Genomic DNA, 14,282 nt, shown 5'->3' with positions numbered 1-14,282 from the left:
AGACGCACAATTTGGGCTTACGCTTTAATCCACGAGTCCCGCACCAGCTCACCTTACCCGCATCAGACTCTACCCAATACCTCACTTAATTTCCGTAGCCCACCACTTACACACCGGTAGGGGGTAAATACTTCGCTTCGCACCCCCTCTATAGCACACCCTAAACACCCCACAGAGGTTACAGTGCTCCTACCCTCCTATTTCCCACTTCTTTCCCCCTTTTTTCACCTTACTCGCTTCAACGGAAGCACAAAATGGCAGGCCACACTTCCTAGTTGCAACCGCTCGCAGTCAATCAGCAACAAGCTCGTGCTCGTAAAGCCTCAGCCAATCAGATGGCAGAACTCCCAAATATTTATATCTGTAAATTTACACATTTCTCAAAATCTACTGAACGAATTTACACCAAATAAAAAAAAGCGTGCTTTCTAGACCAAGACCCTTCTCCCTGCCAAATTTGGGGTAATTCCGTTCACCCGTTCGACCTGTAGCCTTGTCTAAAGTTTCCTATGGAAATTAACATGGAGAAAACATGTTTTGGGACCCACCTTTTTTCTCGGCCCCCCCTTGACGAATCACCCACAAACTTTCAACATAGGAGCTGATCTCAACAAAGAATTAGTTTTGAAAATGTCGCAAAGATTCGTCAATCGACGCCAAAGTTATTGCGAATAGAATGTTGCCATTTTCCTATAGTAACTAGGTCCTAACTATAACTACCTACTGGCGACCGTCAGTAGGTAATATATATATATATATATACAGATATATATTCACTGAAAAAACCATAGGTTTCACGGGCGTTATAGTTAGCTGGACTTTTCACTCGTACAAAACCATTGAAATTCCCCCGTTATAGTTAGTTCAGCTAACTATAACTCGCGCGCCCGCAATGCACTGCTGATGATGTCACATATTACATCCATCATGACATGGTCAGTGACATCACTCATGACATCACTGAGGACATCTCAAATGACATCACTGATGGCATCACTGATGACATCATCCAGTGAATGTGTGTTTTTCTGAAAATTACATATGTTTTATATATGTATATCTCAAGGTCGATGGAAGAATAAATGGGTATATAAGTGTCTAAATGGATGATTTGTTTTAGAAAAATTGATTGTATAACTGACTGATTAAGTGTATCTTAGTGAATACATGGCTTAGTGAGTAATGTTTAAATATGTAAATATCTTTATCAGTCTCTCACTTTGTGTATAAGTGGCTGCATGGGTTGGTGAGGAGCTACATGAGTGTCTATATAGGTTATTAGTTGGTCTTTTGAGTATCAGTATGAGTGTCTGAGTGTCTGTATGGTTCGGTGGGGGTATTACGTAGTGCATAGGTGCATGAATGAGTGACTCACTGTTTGTATGTGTTGAAGACCGCATGTGTGCAGGACTGTATGGGTGGATGAGTGTGTGCATGGGTGTGTTAGTGAGTGAATGACTGTCTCAATTGTGTCTTTATGAGTAACTACATATGTTTTAAACTAGTATATGTGACTATTGGTGTATATAAGTGAGTATATGTGAGAGTGAAAGATTGGAAGAGTTCCTGTATGAATAAGTATGTGTTTCTATAAGTGATTGTTTAAAAGACTAAGTATGTGTAAGTTTCTGTAGAAGTAAATGTGGTGCTGTGTGTATAACTGTATATGCAAGTAAATGGATGTTTGATTCTTTATTAGCATGAGTGACTATGTGTGTGATTAACTCTATGGATGAGTGGCGTTGTGTAACAGGATGTATAGGTATATGAGTACATATGATGAGTGAGTACATGTATGAGTGACTGTATAGGACCGTTGGTGAATGAGTGGATGTGTATGTGGATCTTAGAATTACTGAATAGGTTGTTGTAACTGGTATTGGTATGTCCATTGTTTTGAAAATTTTAGTTTCTATTTTTGAATGTGTGTATCAAAGGTTATATTAGGGGGAGAGGAGGTCTGCCACTCTATCACAAGGATGATGTCATCAGTGATGTCATTTGAGATGTCATGAGTGATGTCATGAGTGATGTCACTGACCATGTCATGAGTGATGTAATATGTGACGTAATCAGCAGTGCATTGTGAGCGCGCGAGTTATAGTTAGCTGAACTAACTATTACAGGGGAATTTCAATGGTTTTGTATGAGTGAAAAGTCCAGCTAACTATAACGCCCCTGAAACCTATGGTTTTTTCAGTGAATTTTTAAGGTTTTTTAAATCCTAATTCCTAACTATAACGTGCCTGAAACCTATGGTTTTTTCAGTGAATGTCAAAGGTTTTTTAAATGCTAATTTCTAACTATGCCTACAGAGATAGGACATGTGAGGAAAGAAGAAAAAACGCACAGAAAGAAAAAAAAGAAACGCAGAAAGAAGCAACAGAAGTCCTCAAAGACGAAGAAAAGTGCAGGAAGAAGGATAACGTGCAGAAAGAACAAACAGAGGAGCAGAAAGAAGCCTTGTTGCAAAATCATCCTATACCCTCAACTTTTTCAGACGGATACTGGTGGTAACTGAGTCTGACTAACCAGTCCTAGAGCCAGTGCTATGTTAAAAGACACTCAGAATACACTGAAAACACCTACATACACTAGGGAACACTATGCGTTGGGGTCCCCCTGTGATTAACATGACCTCCTCTGTAAGCCCCTAGTATATAATAGGGCAGGGGATTAAAACTACCTCTTAAAACGCGCCACAGGGCGTGTTTGCACACGTTAACTCAGGCCCCGTCCCCTCCCTTCCCCACTGTGTAAACACGCCCTGTGGCCGTTTTAAGTTGTGAGATTAAGTCCCCTTGAATCCTGAGGGTCCCTAGGGGCAAAATAGCCCACTAGGTACGTCCAGTAAGCGCCATTGCAGAGAGGTGTAAAAAGGGGCACGGCCTGCACCACCTCTCTGCAACGCAGAGCAGTGGCGCTTACTGGAAGCACCTGGTGGGCTAGTTGGCCCCCAGGGTCCCTCAGGATTAAGTCCCCTTGAATCCTAAGGGTCCCTACGGTCAAACTAGCCCACTAAGTACCTCCAGTAAGCGCCACAGAGCTGCGTTACATAGAGGTGTAAAAAGGCGAGTGGCCTCAGAACACCTATTGGGCTAGTTGGCCCTCAGGGACCCTCAGTATTGAAGAGGAATTAATTTCCCAACTTACAACTGGCCAGGAGGCGTGTTTGCAGAGTGCTGCAAGGAGGGGGTGTGGCCTCCGGCACAATACCGGTCTTTTATTTATTTTATTTTTTTAAGAAGGAGGGCTGTGTGACCCCCCTTCTTTTTCTAATTTATTGGCCCTGGGGACCCCATCCCAAGTGAGCCCGAAGTCACAGTCACAAACGTCCTCTTCTTCCTGAATAAAAGTGAGATTATGCTGCATACTTGTTAATATTTTAAGTAGTTCGCACAGACACACATTTTAAAAACAATAAAGTTCCTAATACCCACCTTCTCTGAACAGTTAGCTTGCTGACCCATGTGAGAAGTTGGCCTGGTATATGATGTTCACTAATTAAAGTGACCACCTTGTACCATGCCAAGCAACCCTTATGGTGTGGTTGTAAGTCAACCTTTTCGGACCAGCTGCCCTAGTGGTAGCGTAGGCTAAGCAGTCTTTGAGGCTAAACTCGTTTAGGCATGTTAAGCAAGCTGTTTTACCATATGTAACCCCCCTTTATACCAATGAAAGGACACCACACAGATATATATTCAAAATATATATGTATTTATTACTCAAAGTATCCCCTAGACTCTTTATGAGCACAGGAGCACAAATCGTTAAACAAGAAAGTATTACAATATACGAAAGTTGCACTTTATATGGATAGGCCCTGGTGGCCGCTCAAACCATATACTAAAATAGTGGTATAAGTACCACGAAAAGGAAAGGGAGAAGGCCTAGGGCCTCTAGAATCGCTGGGCCTACAAGGAGCTAACTTTAGTTAGTGACCAGGAGGTCCACGGGTCGCGTGTGCAGTGAGGAAAGTTACACGCGGGCGCCCATAGGTTTTCAATGGGTGCGTAATTGTTCAAGAGTTACTGCTAGAAGGGTCTTCTGGTTGGACTACGAATTCAAGACTCCAAACCTAGACATTAGAGATGTTACTCTACACTTGTGCACTGGAGTGCCAGCTTTACCTCACCCACAGGAAGCGGGTGCATAGGGCTCGAAGTGCGTCGGGTTTCGTCTATCTGTTCAATGGAGCCTGACGACAAAGATGCTGCAGGCGGTCGGTCCAGAAGAGATGCGGTGGATCCAAGGATGGATCGTAAGTGTAGAAGACCTGTAAGCAGAGGGGACAGTGTTCACAGTCACTAGCCAGTAACCGGCGTGGCACCAGGTAGGTACCAGGCGATGTCGGGTGCAAACAGGTGAAGAGGTGTAGCTTGTCTCTGCAGCCACGTGGTCCCTGAAGGTCGACGACATCCAGGAGTCGGTTCACGAGCTGTCCCATGCAGGCTCTCACTGTCGGCGACTCAGAAGAAGTAAAAAAGCCTTGGCAAAAGCAGGAGTCGCAGGAAGTGAAGAAAGCTGTTAGCTCTGACCAGCAAGGTCAGAGGGGCTGCTCCTTTGGAGGGAAGCAGGGGCCAGTCTGGAGCAACCAGACCAGCATCGTAGTTTTTCAAGATGGTCGGCAAGATGGCCACTAGTCAACGGACCAGTAACCGGTTAGGCGCGTCAAGTTGCGAAGTGCAGAGGGGCCCCACGCAGATCGTGGAGATGCTGGAGGGCTCACCTTTGGTGCAGATGCTGCTCGGATGTTGGGCTTCTCAGGACCCAAAGCACAACTTTGAGGGAGCCTCTGTTGTCGCGCTTTCAGCTAGTCGAGTGTCTTTCAAGATGGCTGGCTCCACGGGTCTCGGTGCCTCCACGGGTTCCTTCTTTTCAGGGACTGTGGATAGGGCGGTGAGAGGTCTGGAGGTCCAGTCCTTGTTGGTCTCTGGGCTCGGGCTCTGGCGGGAGGCGGCGGCAAAGCAGACGTCGATTCGCTGGATGGTGCTTGCGTTAGCATGATGGTCACTCCCTGACCATAGGGGAGATTTCCTTCAGTCTTCTGTGCAGCAGAACGTCGAAGTTCCCATCTTCTTCTTAGTTTCAAGTTGATTCCAGGATGTCTGAAGTCTTTGGACACAGCTCCTACCTTTAAGCGGATTCTAGGGGCCGGACTACCTGCTAGGTCCCTCCCTAAGGGTGGGACCAGGAAGGGGGGTGGTTACACCCCCAATCCTTTGTCCAGCTCGCCCCAGGTCTGGGGCTGGTGTGCCCCAGGACCGGATTGAACTGGCATATGCACCGAGGCTCCTTGTGAGCCTCAGGCATGTCTGTTTCCTTTCAAGCCCTACCTGACCAATACACAAAATCCTGTCTGGGGTGGTGCTCGCACTTCCCCTGGCAGGAAACCCTTTGTCCACGTCTCCCAAGCTGGAAGGACTCCCAGCAGCAGGCGGCAGACTTGTGTCTGTGGTGGCAGCGTCCATTTTGTGGAGCTGAGGCTATGTCTGATTTTACCCGGGTTTCAGGTTCTGTACATGTCGTGTCCCCCTAGGAGGGTGGAATGCTAACCCCGTCGCCAGAATTGGCGAGGGGTTAGTATTCCAATTCGTATGACACCTTACTCGACATGTTTTGATAAAGCCAAACCAAAGATAGCATTTAAGAGCGAGGTTCATAATGCACTTAAGAGTATATGCTATGGCGATATCTGGAAACGGTAGAAGGAAGTTGTTCCGACTACTACAGACAGGCTCAGCTCATGCCAGAGCACCATCTCACATGAAACCAAGCACTCTGCCTTCAGGATTGTTAAGGCCAGCCATAGGAGTGACTTATAGGTTAACATGTGTCCCTTTTAAGGTTAGGTATAGGCATACTACACCTAAGTAAGAGATGGATACACCAACTTACCCCAGCTGAGTGATCAGCCAGTTGTGTCAAATTGCTCGGCCAGGCCAGGGATGGCACAATACATGCTTCAGCCCCTGGTAGGCCTCAGATACACCAATGCCCTGAGTACCTAGGGTACACTAGTACAGGGGCTCACAGGGTGATCCAGTTCCAATGGGTCATGCACCTAAAGTGCATAGTGTCAATTTAGCAGAGAGAACAGCAGGCTGGGGGTCTGATTAGCAGGCCCACAGCCTCAATACGTCAAAAACCAGTGAAGCAAAAAGCAAAAAGCAAAAATTTGGGGTGACCATAGGATAGCAGACCCTACTCTCCTACACAACCCCCCCCCCCCCAAACCCAGGGACATTAAACTAGCCTGGACCAGTCGTGTCTTCATGTCCTAAGTGGAAGTACCTGGAGAGACCATCTGCATTCCCATGGTCTGTACCTGGCCGGTTCTCCACTGTAAAGTCCATCCCCTGTAGGGAAATGGACCACCTAAGCAGTTTGGGGTTTTCACCCTTCATCTGATTTAGCCACAAGAGGGGCTTATGGTCGGTCTGAATCTTGAAGTGAGTGCCAAACAAGTATGGCCTCAGCTTCTTCAGGGCCCACACCACAGCAAAGGCCTCCCTCTCAATAGCTGACCAATTCTTCTCTCTGGGGTCAACCTTCTGCTAATAAAAGCAATGGGTTGGTCTTGACCATCTACATTAAGTTGTGACAGCACAGCTCCCACACCCAACTCAGAAGCATCTTCTTGGACAATAAACTCTTTGGAGTAGTCAGGACTTTTCAGGATATGTGCAGAGCACATGGCCTTCTTCAGGTCATCAAATGCCTTTTGACAGCTCACTGTCCACTGAACCTTTTTGGGCATCTTTTTGGATGTCAGATCATTAAGAGGAGTCACAATGGACCCATAGTTCTTAACAAACTTCCTGTAGTACCCAGTCAAGCCCAAGAAAGCTCGGACCTGAGTCTGGGTGGTGGGAGGAGACCAGTCCTTGATGGATTGTATCTTACTCTCCAGTGGTTGAACTTGGCCTCCACCTACAAGATGGCCCAAGTACACAACCTTACTCTGCCCTATCTGGCACTTAGTAGCCTTGATAGTGAGGCCTGCCTTTTGCAGAGCCTCAAGTACCTTCTTCAGGTGGATCAGGTGATCCTCCCAGGTGGAGCTAAAGACAGCAATGTCATCAAGATATGCTGCACAAAAGTCATCCAACCCAGTAAGGACTTGATTCACCAACCTTTGGAAGGTGGCAGATGCATTTTCCAGACCAAAGGGCATCACCACAAATTGGTAGTGCCCTCCTGGGGTTGAAAATGCTGTTTTGGCCTTAGACTCCTCAGCTAACCTGATTTGCCAATAGCCAGCTGTCAAATCAAATGTGCTCAAAAACTTAGCAGAAGCTAGTTTATCTATGAGCTCATCTGCCCTTGGAATAGGATGTGCGTCTGTCCTAGTGACAGCATTGAGTCCTCTGTAATCCACACAGAACCTCATCTCTCTCTTGCCATCTTTGGTGTGAGGTTTGGGGACCAGGGGCTCTCTGAGGGCTCAATTACACCCAACTCCAGCATCTTGTGTACCTCAGTCTTTATACAGTCCCTGACATGGTCAGGTTGCCTGTAAAGTTTGTGCTTCACAGGAAGACTGTCACCGGTGTTCACCACATGGGTACACCAGTCAGTTTGACTAGGTATCAGTGAGAACATATGCTGAAATGATTGTAGAACTTGTCTACATTCAATTTGCTGATGCTCAGTGAGGTTGCCTCCCAGGGTCACTCCTTCAACTGAGCCATCTTCAAGGTTCTGAGACAACAGGTCTGGGAGAGGGTCACTCTCCTCCTCCTGTCCCTCATCTGTAGCCATGAGCAAGCCCATGTCTGCCCTGTCAACATATGCTTTTAACCTGTTAACATGGAGTACCCTGTGGGGACTCCTGCGAGTGCCTAGGTCCACCAAGTAGGTAACCTCTCCCTTCTTTTCCAGGATTGTATGGGGTCCAGACCATTTGTCTTGGAGTGCTGCTGGGGCCACTGGCTCCAACACCCATACCTTCTGCCCTGGCTGAAACTCAACCAAGACAGCCTTTTGGTCATGCCAAGCTTTCTGTAAGGCCTGGCTTGCCTCAAGGTTTTTGGATGCCTTCTCCATGTACTCAGCCATCCTGGAGCGGAGACCAAGTACATAGTCCACTATGTCTTGCTTAGGCTTTTTGAGAGGTAACTCCCATCCTTCCCTCACCAGACATAGGGGTCCTCTTACAGGGTGCCCAAATAACAATTCAAAGGGGCTGTAGTCAACTCCTTTTTGTGGGACCTCTCTGTAAGCAAACAGAAGGCAGGGTAGAAGGATGTCCCATCTTCGCCTGAGCTTTTCAGGTAATCCTTTGATCATACCCTTTAGGGTCTTGTTGAATCTCTCAACAAGCCCATTGCATTGTGGGTGATAAGGAGTGGTGAACTTGTAGTTGACACCACATTCCTTCCACATAGCTGTCAAGTATCCTGACATGAAGTTGGCACCTCTGTCAGAAACTACCTCCTTAGGAAACCCCACTCTGGAGAAGACTCCCAGTAAGGCCCTGGCCACAACAGGAGCTGTTGTGGTCCTAAGGGGAATTGCCTCTGGATACCTGGTGGCATGATCCACTACCACCAGTATAAATCTGTGCCCAGATGCAGTGGGGGATCCATGGGACCCACAATATCAATCCCCACTCTCTCAAAGGGAACCCCCACCACAGGTAGTGGTATTAGGGGGGCCTTTGTTGTGCCACCTGATTTGCCACTGGCTTGGCAGGTCACACAGGAGCGACAAAACTCCTTGGTATCTTCATTCATGTGAGGCCAGTGAAAGTGAGGGACAAGCCTGTCCCAAGTCTTGTTCTGGCCTAAGTGTCCTGCTAGAGGAATATCATGGGCCAAGGTAAGAAGGAAGCCCCTAAATTGCAGAGGTATAACCAACCTCCTGGTTGCACCAGGTTTTGGGTCTCTAGCCTCTGAATAAAGGAGCCCATCATCCCAATATACTTTATGGGTACCTTGAGCATTCCCAGCAGCCTCAGCAGCAGCCAGCTGTCTGAGGGGTTCAAGAGATGGACAGGATAACTGAGCCTGCCCCAAGTCAGCCCTAGAAGGCCCCCTGTCCCCAGAAACTCAACCTGGTCAGGTTCAAGCTCTTCAGGGACAGTTCCTTCAAGGTTCTCGAGATCATCCTCCTGGGAAGACTGATCATCACTTCGAGGCAGGGGGGAAGGCACAGCCTTAACCCTCCTGTTCTTCTTCTTGGAAGGTGCTTGGTCCATTGTTCCAGGATCCAAGACCTGAGGTTCAGTAAGGCACTTTTTGGCCTGTGACCTGCTCACAGCAAGGACATGTGGTGATATACCTAACATCTCTGCATGTGTCCTGTACTCCACTTCTGACCATAGAGAACTCTCCAGGTCATTGCCCAACAAACATTCTACTGGGAGGTCTGCACTAACCACAACCCTTTTGAGGCCAGTTACCCCTCCCCACGAGAACTTAACAATAGCCACACTATGGGAAGTAGTGGTATTGCTGGCATTGGTCACCAGGTAATTCTCACCTGGTATGTACTGGCCAGGATCCACAAAGCCTGGTGTCACCATAGTGACACTGGCACATGTGTCCCTGTAGGCTTGAGCCACTTTTGTATTAATCAATGGAGTCTGTCTGTACTTGCCCAGATTACTGGGGCTCACAGTCAGGGACAAATCCATGTCCCCATCACAGATCAAGACTGCCTGTGTAAGGGTTCTGTCTAGGTCAGAATCTCCTTCAGTTCCCATAGTGATTCCCAATACACCCTTTGTCTGGGGACCAACACTGCTAACAGTACTACTGGGAGCAGGTGCCTTAGGGGCAACAGTGTTGGGGGCTCCACCCTTCTTACAATCACTAGTCCAGTGAGTTGAATTCTTGCAAGATTTGCACCAGGGTTTCTTTGGACCTTCTTTCTTCTTTCCTTTAGATTGTTGGGACCCACCCACATTAGTACTAGTTTGGGGCCCTGTTGAAGACTTCTGGTCTTTGGATTTCTGGTCATTACCCTTTTGGTCTGTTTTCTTCTGATCACCCCCTTGGCCCTGGTTCTGGTTCTTTTGCTTAACCCTGGTTCTGACCCATTTGTCTGCCTTCTTTCCCAATTCTTGGGGAGAGGTCAGATCCGAGTCAACCAAGTGTTGATGCAGTTGCTGGTTTTGACAGTTATTTAAAATCTGCTCTCTCATCATCAAATTGTACAATCCTGTATAATCTGAAACCTTACTTCCCAGCAACCAACCCTCCAAAGCCTTAGTGGCACATTCAACATATTCAGACCAGTCCTGGGTCTGTGCCTTCTGGGTATCTCTGAACATTAACCTGTACTGCTCAGTGGTTAAGCCTAACCCATCAACCAGGACACTCTTCAGGGCTCTGTAGTTTCTGACATCCTCCTCTCTAACAGTGAGGAGTCTATCTCTGCCTCTACCTTCAAAGGAGAGCCATAAGATTGCTGCCCACTGGTCCTCAGGAACCTGCTGTACTTTGCAGGCTCTCTCAAGAGCAGTCATCCATTTGTGGATATCATCCCCACTTTTGTAGGGGGGCACAACCTTGGACAGGTTCCAATTATCAAAGACCCTATCTTTGTCCCTCGGGACAATGCTGCCACCAGTGGGTATAGACCCACTCTCTCTAGGTTGCCTAGCCTTGTTCAGTTTCTCTTCCATCAGGGCTACTTCTAGCTCCTGTTTCCTGATCCTCAGCTGAGCTGCCTGCATTCTGGCCTCATGCTCCCTCCTCTGAGGGCTGGTCATCCTTCTTCTGGACTGACCCTGAGAGCCTCTAGAGGCATGAGAGGCATTAGAGTCACCTGAGTGATTCCTCTGTCTCCCAAACCCCTGGTTAAGTCCACTGGGGAAACTCGATGGGGGGAACCCATTGTCATTCCCAAATAGTCTTAAGTTAGCTGGGCCAAGTATAATACCTGGCACTGGGCTATTTCTCCCATCAGAATCACTACTATTATCAGACTTATCCCCCTTGTCATTCTCGTCCCTATGCTGATCCTCATCCTCTGTAGTCTGATTCTCACCTAAGGGGTGACTGTTAGGAAGGGGTGCTTCAGTAGCATCTTCAGAAGGAGGGCCTCCTGTTCCAGTCCCTGAGGGGCCTAACTGGGAGGCTTTCTTGAGAGCTCTCTGATCTTCATCAGTTTGCAAGAGTTCTCTGAGTTCAGCAGAGGTAGGGTTCTTGGGCTGTTTAAGGCCCCTAGAATTAGCCAACTGCCTGAGCTCGTTCTGGTTTAGGGTAGCAAAGATGGATGGTGCCCTCTGGGGGTCACTCTCGACAGAGATGGGTACCTTGGACCCCTCTGCCCCAGCCATTGCTCTTAAGTGTGGGTGGAAGTGTTGCAACTACCTACACTTGGGTTTTCCTACTAAACCTATCTAGTAGTTGTAGTCAGGGTGTGCTACTCCCTTTTCTCTACAACAACTAAGTTCAGTAGAACTTAAGTATATAACTAACTTGTTTTATATGTACCTAAAGGTACCTGTATGATCTTTCAATTGGTAACAAAGAGATTACAGAGGTAAAACAACAGCAAGCTCAAATCCCAACCGCTGCTCACCAATGTGAGAAGTTGGCCTGGTATATGATGTTCACTAATTAAAGTGACCACCTTGTACCATGCCAAGCAACCCTTATGGTGTGGTTGTAAGTCAACCTTTTCGGACCAGCTGCCCTAGTGGTAGCGTAGGCTAAGCAGTCTTTGAGGCTAAACTCGTTTAGGCATGTTAAGCAAGCTGCTTTACCATATGTAACCCCCCTTTATACCAATGAAAGGACACCACACAGATATATATTCAAAATATATATGTATTTATTACTCAAAGTATCCCCTAGACTCTTTATGAGCACAGGAGCACAAATCGTTAAACAAGAAAGTATTACAATATACGAAAGTTGCACTTTATATGGATAGGCCCTGGTGGCCGCTCAAACCATATACTAAAATAGTGGTATAAGTACCACAAACAGGAAAGGGAGAAGGCCTAGGGCCTCTAGAATCGCTGGGCCTACAAGGAGCTAACTTTAGTTAGTGACCAGGAGGTCCACGGGTCGCGTGTGCAGTGAGGAAAGTTACACGCGGGCGCCCATAGGTTTTCAATGGGTGCGTAATTGTTCAAGAGTTACTGCTAGAAGGGTCTTCTGGTTGGACTACGAATTCAAGACTCCAAACCTAGACATTAGAGATGTTACTCTACACTTGTGCACTGGAGTGCCAGCTTTATCTCACCCACAGGAAGCGGGTGCATAGGGCTTGAAGTGCGTCGGGTTTCGTCTATCTGTTCAATGGAGCCTGACGACAAAGATGCTGCAGGCGGTCGGTCCAGAAGAGATGCGGTGGATCCAAGGATGGATTGGAAGTGTAGAAGACCTGTAAGCAGAGGGGACAGTGTTCACAGTCACTAGCCAGTGACGGCGTGGCACCAGGTAGGTACCAGGCGATGTCAGGTGCAAACAGGTGAAGAGGTGTAGCTTGTCTCTGCAGCCACGTGGTCCCTGAAGGTCAACGATGTCCAGGAGTCTGTTCACAAGCTGTCCTACGCAGGCTCTCGCTGTCGGCGGTGTCGGCGACTCAGAAGAAGCAAACAAGCCTTGGCAAAAGTAGGAGTCGCAGGAAGTGAACAAAGCTGTTAGCTCTGACCAGCAAGGTCAGAGGGGCTGCTCCTTTGGAGGGAAGCAGGGGCCAGTCTGGAGTAACCAGACCAGCATCATAGTTTTTCAAGATGGTCGCCAAGATGGCCACTAGTCAACGGACCAGTAACCGGTTAGGCACGTTGAGTCGCGAAGTGCAGAGGGGCCCCACGCAGATCGTGGAGATGCTGGAGGGCTCACCTTTGGTGCAGATACTGCTCGGATGTTGGGCTTCTCAGGACCCAAAGCACAACTTGGAGGGAGCCTCTGTTGTCGCGCTTTCAGCTAGTCGAGTGTCTTTCAAGATGGCTGGCTCCACGGGTCTCGATGCCTCCACGGGTTCCTTCTTTTCAGGGACTGTGGATCGGGCGGTGAGAGGTCTGGAGGTCCAGTCCTTGTCGGTCTCTGGGCTCGGGCTCCGGCTCCGGCGGGAGGCGGCGGCAAAGCAGACGTCGATTCGCTGGATGGTGCTTGCGTTAGCAAGATGGTCACTCCCTGACCATAGGGTAGATTTCCTTCAGTCTTCTGTGCAGCAGAACATCGAAGTTCCCGTCTTCTTCTTAGTTTCAAGTTGATTCCAGGATGTCTGAAGTCTTTGGACACAGCTCCTACCTTTAAGCGGATTCTAGGGGCTGGACTACCTGCTAGGTCCCTCCCTAAGGGTGGGACCAGGAAGGGGGGTGGTTACACCCCCAATCCTTTGTCCAGCTCGCCCCAGGTCTGGGGCTAGTGTGCCCCAGGACCGGATTGAACTGGCATATGCACCGAGGCTCCTTGTGAGCCTCAGGCATGTCTGTTTCCTTTCAAGCCCTACCTGACCAATACACAAAATCCTGTCTGGGGTGGTGCTCGCACCTCCCCTGGCAGGAAACCCTTTGTCCACGTCTCCCAAGCTGGAAGGACTCCCAGCAGCAGGAGGGCAGACTTGTGTCTGTGGTGGCAGCGTCCATTTTGTGGAGCTGAGGCTATGTCTGATTTTACCCGGGTTTCAGGTTCTGTACATGTCGTGTCCCCCTAGGAGGGTGGAATGCTAACCCCGTCGCCAGAATTGGCGAGGGGTTTTAGTATTCCAATTCGTATGACACCTTACTCGACATGTTTTGATAAAGCCAAACCAAAGATAGCATTTAACCGCGAGGTTCATAATGCACTTAAGAGTATATGGTATGGCGATATCTGGAAACGGTAGAAGGAAGTTGTTCCGACTACTGCAGACAGGCTCAGCTCATGCCAGAGCACCATCTCACATGAAACCAAGCACTTCAGGATTGTTAAGGCCTGCCATAGGAGTGACTTATAGGTTAACATGTGTCCCTTTTAAGTTTAGGTATAGGCATACTACACCTAAGTAAGAGGTGGATACACCAACTTACCCCAGCTGAGTGATCAGCCAGTTGTGTCAAATTGCTAGGCCAGGCCAGGGGTGGCACAATACATGCTTCAGCCCCTGGTAGGCCTCAGATACACCAATGCCCTGAGACCTAGGGTACACTAGTACAGGGGCTCACAGGGTGATCCAGTTCCAATGGGTCATGCACCTAAAGTGCATAGTGTCAATTTAGCAGAGAGAACAGCAGGCTGGGGGTCTGATTAGCAGGCCCACAGCCTCAATACGTCAAAAACCAGTGAAGCAAAAAGCAAAAATTTGGGGTGACCATAGGATAGCAGACCCTACTC

The sequence above is a fragment of the Triturus cristatus genome, chromosome 1_1, assembly GCF_964204655.1.
Source record: "Triturus cristatus chromosome 1_1, aTriCri1.1, whole genome shotgun sequence".
NCBI lineage: Eukaryota > Metazoa > Chordata > Amphibia > Caudata > Salamandridae > Triturus > Triturus cristatus.
The sequence above is the reverse complement of the archived record's forward strand: the minus strand, read 5'-3'. Positions refer to the sequence as shown.